This window comes from Mastomys coucha, unplaced genomic scaffold (assembly GCF_008632895.1).
Source record: "Mastomys coucha isolate ucsf_1 unplaced genomic scaffold, UCSF_Mcou_1 pScaffold15, whole genome shotgun sequence".
NCBI lineage: Eukaryota > Metazoa > Chordata > Mammalia > Rodentia > Muridae > Mastomys > Mastomys coucha.
In genome coordinates, this window is record NW_022196897.1 from 105,059,940 (window position 1) to 105,067,997 (window position 8,058).

General features: G+C 44.1%; 1 protein-coding gene across 2 annotated transcripts in view; it reads left to right on the forward strand.

Moving 5' to 3' along the window:
• Positions 1–520: 520 nt before the first annotated feature.
• The window catches only part of Mga (MAX dimerization protein MGA), a 90,917-nt gene continuing 83,379 nt past the window's right edge, over positions 521–8,058 (forward strand). Inside the window, exon 1 of one of the 2 annotated variants that reach the window (XM_031371545.1) lies at positions 521–618. The gene's annotated coding sequence lies outside the window, so the exon portion shown is untranslated. Of the gene's footprint in view, positions 619–681; positions 908–8,058 lie in introns of those variants that run through there. The other variant, XM_031371544.1, reaches the window with a different exon arrangement.

Genomic DNA, 8,058 nt, shown 5'->3' on the forward strand with positions numbered 1-8,058 from the left:
TTTTTTGTAGTTCCAATGTCTTATATATGGTTTAGGCCCTATGCTAGGAACAATGCTGTCGATCTTAAAAATAAAAATAGCAACACAAAACCAAACAACTCTCTACTCCTATTTCCCCAACAATAAGCATATTGTGAAAGGTTTACTATTCCTAGAGAAATTCTAAGAATTACAACCATTCTTAAGTGGAAATTGTGGTAAACAGGCTTCAAGTTATCGTTCTAGTCCATTGACCACGAAAGGCTGGTGGTTCTTGTAGGTAAACATTCTTGCTATTTTTCCTACAATATTCACAAAGTCAGCAGGCACCGCTTCACGAAGGAAGGCTTAGTGGTTTTCCCAAAACCACACAGATCAAACACGTAGGGGAGGAGGGACTGAGAGTGCCTGGTGTACTGTCACAGTCTGGTAATTACCCAAACCGTCTCGTCCTGGGACCGGATTTCAAAGGGACACCAGTGCAAAGCCGGAGAGGTGACAGCCAGGAAAACGGGAGAGGTGGCTTTCCCGGCATGCTCTGCAGCACACAGAGGGGCGCCAGACGCATCCCGGCGTGCAACGGGGAGCGCCCAAGGGCGATGGTTCACGGCTCCTGGAGGGGCAGGCGAAGTTAAGCCGGTAGGTGTGAGCGTACTTTAGTTTCAGGACCCTGCTGCCTCCGTTCCCCTTTGCGGATGCCACCCCGTAAAGGGCAGAAGGAAGTCTAGTGACCACGCTCCCCTTGCGCGTGCGAGCCACTTTCGGTGCCGCTTCGAGCAGGGTGCCAGGTGATTAGCGGCTGTGGGCGGGCCTGCGAGCGGCACGTGACTCGGCCTGCCGGCCAATGACCAGCCGGGTGGTCCGGCAGCGCGACGGTCCCGGGACCCCGGAGCGGCGCGGCGTGGGTCTACTCCCGTCCACCGGGCAGGTACGCGCAGGCGCCTCGTCTGCCACGCGCTCCGTTCGTCCCCACGCGCTCAGTATCGCGCACTCCGCGCGAGGCATTGAGAGCCTGTCGTGGGTGTTTTCGTGGGCAGGGGGACGGCGAAGGTGTGTGGTGGTGGTGGGGGGCGCCGCGGCGTCACGTGCGCGACACAGCCTATCGCAGGCCGAGACGCACCCGTCTGTAACCTCCGGCGCCCCGGGGTGCGACGTGTTCCGTGAGGCTCGGTCGGGCCCTCACTGTCTGAGCGCTCTTTCGAAGCGCGTGTGCGGCCTGGGAAGTCGGGCTGCGACATGGCGTGCGCTCGGCCCCCGCGCGAGCACGGACGGCAGGTTCTCGGCAAAATGGCTGCTGGCAACAGTCGCCTAGCAGGGGCGACGCTGGGGCCGCGTGAAGGTCACATGATGAGGTTGGCAGCGCGTGCTGCTGGCGCGGGGAAGGGGGAGGCACGGGGCGTGGCGAGTCACGTGCCTGCGGCTCACGAGCCAGTGATTTCGAGCGAATTTGCTGAGAGGCCTGATGGTCGACTTCTACCCCTCCCTTCTCGAAGCTAGACAAGCATCCTGGAGAAACCATGCGGTGCAGTCGAATGACCCTGATCTGGGAGGCTAGATACAGGGTACCCGCCTTTGGCCAGCTTTGTAATCTTTCTATTTTAGAAAGGTGGAGATGGTTTTATTTTTTCCGGTCTTATTAAGGGCAATGATTCCTTGGCCTCCGTTACATGCAGCTAACCAAAATAACAGGTGTTGATGGGGGAAGTGTAGCTCAGTGACAGAATGCTTGCTTAGAATGTCTTAGGATAGAGCCTTGATTCATATCAAACTGAACAAGTTATTAATATTTATCACCAGACACCTTTTCTCTTAAAGACCTTCGTTCCTCAACCATGTCAGCCAGACCAGGCTGGCTTCGAATTCACAGAGATTTTGTTCAAGTGCTGGAGTTAAAAGCATGTACCACTATGTCCAGTGGCTGTATCTGTCTTTTGTTGTTGTTTTTTTTTCCTCCTCTTAGAGACAGGGTCTCTCTATTTAGCATTGGCTATCCTGGAACTCACTTTTAGACCAAGCTGGGTTCAAAATCACAAAGACCTGCCTACGTCTGCCTTCCAAGTGCTGGGACTAAAGGTGTGTATCACCACTGCCTAGATGCCCTATCTGTCTTGATCCGTTCCATTTCTGCTATATATTTGTTTTATAAAGGAGTCCGAAAGGGTTCAGACGTAGCACTTGAAAATTTTTTGAAGGTTTCTACCATCCAGCTTTTTTTTTGACTAAAGGCAAAGCTTTGTAGAAGTGAAAAGTCTATAAATTGTACATTGCCAATCACTACTAACATACTTTATGTATAATATACATTGTGTATAATATAATATAACATACATACAATATAAGTATACACATATACATATATATATATTTATTTATTTACTTTTAGACTTACTCTATGTAGTCCAGGAGCTTGCCATGTAGACCAGGCTGGCCTTGAATTCACAGAGATCCTTTTTCTCTGCCTCCCTAATGCTAGGATTAAAAGTGTGTGCTGTACTATGCCTGGCAAATAACATACTTTTAACGCTTTAATTGTTAAGGGAGCCAGGGATCAATCCCTGGATTCTCAAGCATCCTAGACAAAGGCTTAGCCCTGGACTTTACCCTACAGACTGCTGCTTATATGTCATAGTATCTCTTGATTTTTCTTTACTTAAAGTGTTGTGGAATTTTGTGGGAACAGAATTTGGAAACTATTCATTGAACAATCAGTCGCTGTCATTTTTGAATACTTACACTAATAGCTAATATTTTTTATAACATAGTGTTCTAAGTACTGTGTATGTACTTTTTCTTTACTCTTTCTTGTCTTTTGGGAGTAGGGTCCCATGTAAGCCAGATATGTATCTCTAACTCAGTATGTAGCCAAAGATGATCTTGAATTTCTGATTCTCTTGCTGCTATACTCTTCTGTTTCTGGTTACAGTTGTGTGCCACAATACTGAAATTTGATCTATTCATTACTGGGGGTGGAACCTAGGACTTTCTACATTCTAAGGCAAGCATTCTACTAGGTGACCCACGTCTCAAATCTCCCAAAATTCATTGGAAAAGTGTAGCTATAGAGTAGGGGAATTTTAAAATTTTATTTTAAATTGTGTGTCTGTTTATTTCTCACTGTTCTTTAGAGGCCAGAGGCATTGGATACTCGTAGAGCCAGAGTTCCAGGTGGTTGTAAGCTGTCTGATGTGGGTGTTGGAAAGTAAACTCAGGTCTTTTGCAAGACTAGTAAATGTTCTTAGCACTGAACCATCTCCTGCCTTTAGGACCAGTTTTTTTGTGTGTGTGTGTGTGTGTGTGTATGTATGTGTTCTAGCTCTATCTGGTATTTTTTTTATTAGATGTTTTCTTTATTTACAGTATCTCCTTTCCCAGGTTCCCCTCCAAAATAAATAAATAAATAAATAAATAAATAAAATAAGAAAAATAAAACAAAACAACTAAAACAATCCCCTGTTCCTTCTTCCCTCCTCCTGCTCACCATCCCACCCCCTCCTGCTTACTGGCCCTGACATTCCCCTACTGGGGCATTGGCCCCTCTTCACATGGCCAATGTCCTCTCCTCCCATTGACAACTGACTTGGCCATCCTCTGCTATACACATGCTGCTGGAGCCATGAGCTCCCCCATGTGTACTCTTTGGTTGGAGTTTTAGTCCCTGGAAGCTCTGAGGGTACTAGTTAGTTCATATTGTTGTTCCTCCTAAGGGGCTGCAAACCCTTCAGCTCCTTGGGTCCTTTCTCTAGCTCCTTCATTGGGGACCCTGTACTCAGTCCAGTGGATGGCTGTGAGCCTCTACTTCTGTATTAGTCGGGTACTCTCAGAGCCTTTCAGGAGACAGCCATCTCAGGCTCCTGTCATCCAGCACTTGTTGACATCCACAATAGTGTCTAGATTTGATGATTGAATATGAGAAGAATTCCTAGGTCGAGCAGTCTCTGAGTTGTCCTTCCTTTAGTCTCTGCTCCATAGTTAGCCTCTACAACTCCTTCCATGGGTATTTTGTTCCCCCTTTTTAAGAAGGAACAAAGTATCTCACTTTGGTCTTCCTCCTTCTTGAGTTTCTTATGGTTTGTGGTTTGTACTTTGTGTATTCAGATCTTCTAGGCTAATATCACTTATCATGTGTGTTTTTTTGTGATTGGGTTACCTCACTCAGGATGATAGTCCCCAGATCCATCCATTTCCCTAAGAATTTCATAAAGTCATTGTTTTTAATAGCTGAGTAGTACTCCATTGTGTAGATGAACCACATTTTCTGTATCCATTCCTCTGTTGAGGGACATCTGGGTTGTTTCCAGTTTCGGAGTTTTATACATAAAGCTTCTATGAACATAGTGGAGCATGTGTCTTTATTACATGTTGGAGCATCTTCTGGGTATATGCCTAGGAGTGGTATAGCTGGGTCCTCTGGTATAGCTGGTATTATGTCCAATTTTCTGAGGAACCGCCAAACTGTTTCCCAGAGTGGTTGTACCAGCTTGCAATCCCACCAGCAATGAAGGAATGTTCCTCTTTCTCCACAACCTCTCCAGCATCTGCGGTCACCTGAGTTTTTTATCCTAGCCATTCTGACTGGTGTGGGATGGAATCTCAGGGTTTTGATTTGCATTTCCCTGATGACTAAGGATGTTGAACATTTCTTTAGGTGCTTCTCAGCCATTCGGTATTTGTCAGTTGAGAATTCTTTGTTTAGCTCTGTACCCCATTTTTTAATAGGGTTATTTGGTTCTCTGGTGTCTAACTTCTTGAGTTCTTTGTATATATTGGATATTAGCCCTCTGTCAGTGGGTAAAGATATTTCCCTACATCTGACAATCTGAATTCAGTCCCTAGGAAGCACATGGTAAAAGGAGAGAACTAGCTTTCTCTAATTGTCCTCTGACTTTACATGTGCATTGTGGCATACACCTACCTATATAAATGCAATATATTGAAACACACAATAGATAATAAATGTAAAGAAACAAATACTCCCCTCCCCCCAAAAAAACCCAGAACCATAAAGATTTGTGAAAAAAAAAATCATGTCTTTAAAACTTGTTTTGAGGGGTTGGAGAGATGGCTCAGTGGTTCAGAGCACTGGTTGCTCTTCCAGAGGTCCTGAGTTCAATTCTCAGCAGCCACATGGTGGCTCCCAACTGTCTATAATGGTATTTGATGTTCTCTTCTGTCTGATGCCCTCTTCGGAGTCAGATCTCATTATAGATGGTTGTGAGTCACCATGTGGTTTCTGGGATTTGAACTCAGGACCTTCGGACGAGCAGTCAGTGCTCTTAACCACTGAGCCATCTCACCAGCCCCTCAAAAATTTTTTATTACATTTATTTATTTGTGTGTGTGGGTACATATATGGATGTTAGAGCACAATTTGTGTGTTCATTTTCTCCTTCTACCATGTGGGTCTCAGGAATTGAACTCAGGTTGTCTGGCTTGGTGGAAAGTTCCTTTATCTGCTAAGCCATGCCACCAGTTTTATTTTTATTTTTAAAATAATATGGAATATTTAAAATAGATTTCACATTTTAACCTAGTTTAATATCAAAACTGTGGCTCCCGAATGCTGAGATTGTAAACATGAACTAAAACCACACTTTGCCCAGGCTAACCTTGAACTCCAGTCTCTGCCTCAGACTCCTGAGTTCAGAGTTCACTTCCCAGATAATGCAGCTGCTGCTGCTGCTCTCCTGCTCTTCCTCTCTGGCTTCTCTTCTCTTCTTCCTCCTTCCCCTCCTTTCTTTCCTTCCTTCCTTCTTTCCCTCCCTCCCCCCTCCCCTCCCTTCTCCCTTCCTACCTTCTTTCCTTCCTTCCTTTCTTCTTTCCTTCCTCCTCACTTTTCCCTTCTCCCACCTCCTTCTTATTTTGGTTTATTTATTTTTAAAATGTGTGTATTGACTGCTTTGCCTGGCAATCCAGAGGTCAAAAGAAGGTGTTATATTCCCCCCCGGAACTGGAGTTGTGAATGGTTGTTGAGTCACCATGTGTAGGCTGGGAATCATCTATGATCAATTGAACAAGCTTTCCAGCTTCAAGATAACGCATCTTTGAAGTAATTTTTTTCTTTTTTGACACATGGTCTCATGTAGTTGCGGCTGGCCTTGGGTTCATAACTCCCTTGCCTTACCTCCTGGATATTGGGATCACAGACACATACTGTCACACCTGGTTTAGTTTTCAGTTTGTCCAGGTAGGATCTCAGAGCCTTGACTGACCTTTAACTTGCTGTTTAGATAAGTTGTCCTCAAATTTGTGGCAGTTCTCCTGCCTTAGTTTTCTGAGCATTGGAATTACAGTTGTGAGTCACCATGCCTGGCTCAGTTTGAGATTTTGTTTTGCTTTTTGAGATATATAAACTTTGGCTGGACTGAAACTCTATGTATATCAGGCTGACCTTGAACTCAGAGATCTTTCTTCCTCCCAAGTGCTGATATTAAAGGTGTATATCACCATGCTTGGCTTTAGTTTGTGTTGAAAAAAAATTATGTATTTTGTTTTATTTATGTGAATTGGTACTTTTGCCTACATTTATGGCACAACTTTTATTTTTGGTGCCATTGGAGACCAGGAGATGACATTGGATCCCCTGGAATTGGAGTTACAGGCAGTTGTGAGCTGCTGTGTAGGTGCTGGGAACTGTACCTAGGACTTCTGGACGAGCAGCCAGTGCCCTTATATACTGAGCACTATTTTTCTAGCTCCAAGTTTAAGATTCTTAAGTGAAATGCTGTGGTTTAAGTGGCAGTGATCATTTGGTATGTTTGCAATGTTGCCAGGTTGAGACTATATAGAACCTTGTAAACCATAAGCATTTTAGATTTTTATCTAATAGGTTTCTATTTTTTTCCCCATTGGACTGTTTCCTGTAATAAAAGGTATCATCTAGTTTATATCTTAAAAATAGCACTTTGCAGGCTGGTGAGATGGCTCAGCGGGTAAGAGCACTGACTGCTCTTCCGAAGGTCCTGAGTTCAAATCTCAGCAACCACATGGTGGCTAACAACCACCTGTAATGAGATCTGACACCCTCTTTTGTTGCGTCTGAAGACAGCCTGAGTGAGCGGGGCCAGAGCAAGTGGGGCCGGCAGAGGTCCTGAGTTCAATTCCCAGCAGCCACACACATGATGGCTCACGGTCATCTGTACAGCTACAGTGTATTCATACACATAAAATAAATAAAATAAATCTTTAAAAAAATAGCACTTTGCTGGGCTAGATGTGGTATTCCTAGCACTCTAGAAGCACATGCATGAGTTCTGGCAAGCTTGAGCCACATAGCAAATTCTAGGTCAAGAATTTGGTATGTGGCTCTTTCTCAAACAAACAAGAAATCACTTTGCTGTAGAAGCAAGAGGAAAAAAAATCAGCAGGAGACTACATATGGGACTGAAGAGAAGATTAAACTGTTAAGAGCACTTAATGTTTTTCTTTTTTTTTTATATTTATTTATTTATTATATGTAAGTACACTGTAGCTGTCTTCAGACGCACCAGATGAGGGCGTCAGATCTCATTATGGGTGGTTGTGAGCCACCATGTGGTTGCTGGGATTTGAACTCATGACCTTCCAACGAGCAGTCGGTGCTCTTCCCCACTGAGCCATCTCACCAGCCCCCCCTTTTTTTATATTTATTTATTTATTATATATACATATATATATATATATATTTTTTTTTTAACTTAATGTTTTTCTATAGGACCAGGTTTCGGTTCCCAGCATCCACATGGTAACTCACAATTGTAATTTCAGTTCTTGTAACTCCAGTTTTTCTTTTTTAAAGATTTATTTCATTTATATGAGTACACTATAGCTGTCCTCAGAAGAGGGCATCAGATCCCATTACAGATAGTTGTGAGCTACCATGTGGTTGCTGGGAATTGAACTTAGGATCTTTGTTTGGGAGAGCAGTCAGTGCTCTTATCCACTGAGCCATCTCTCCAGCCTGTAACTCCAGTTTTAAGGGATGAACATGATACACACAAACACACACACACACACACACACACACATGCATTCCTACTGTACTCCTTAGGCACTGCATGAACACTACACACACACACACACACACACACACACACATGCATT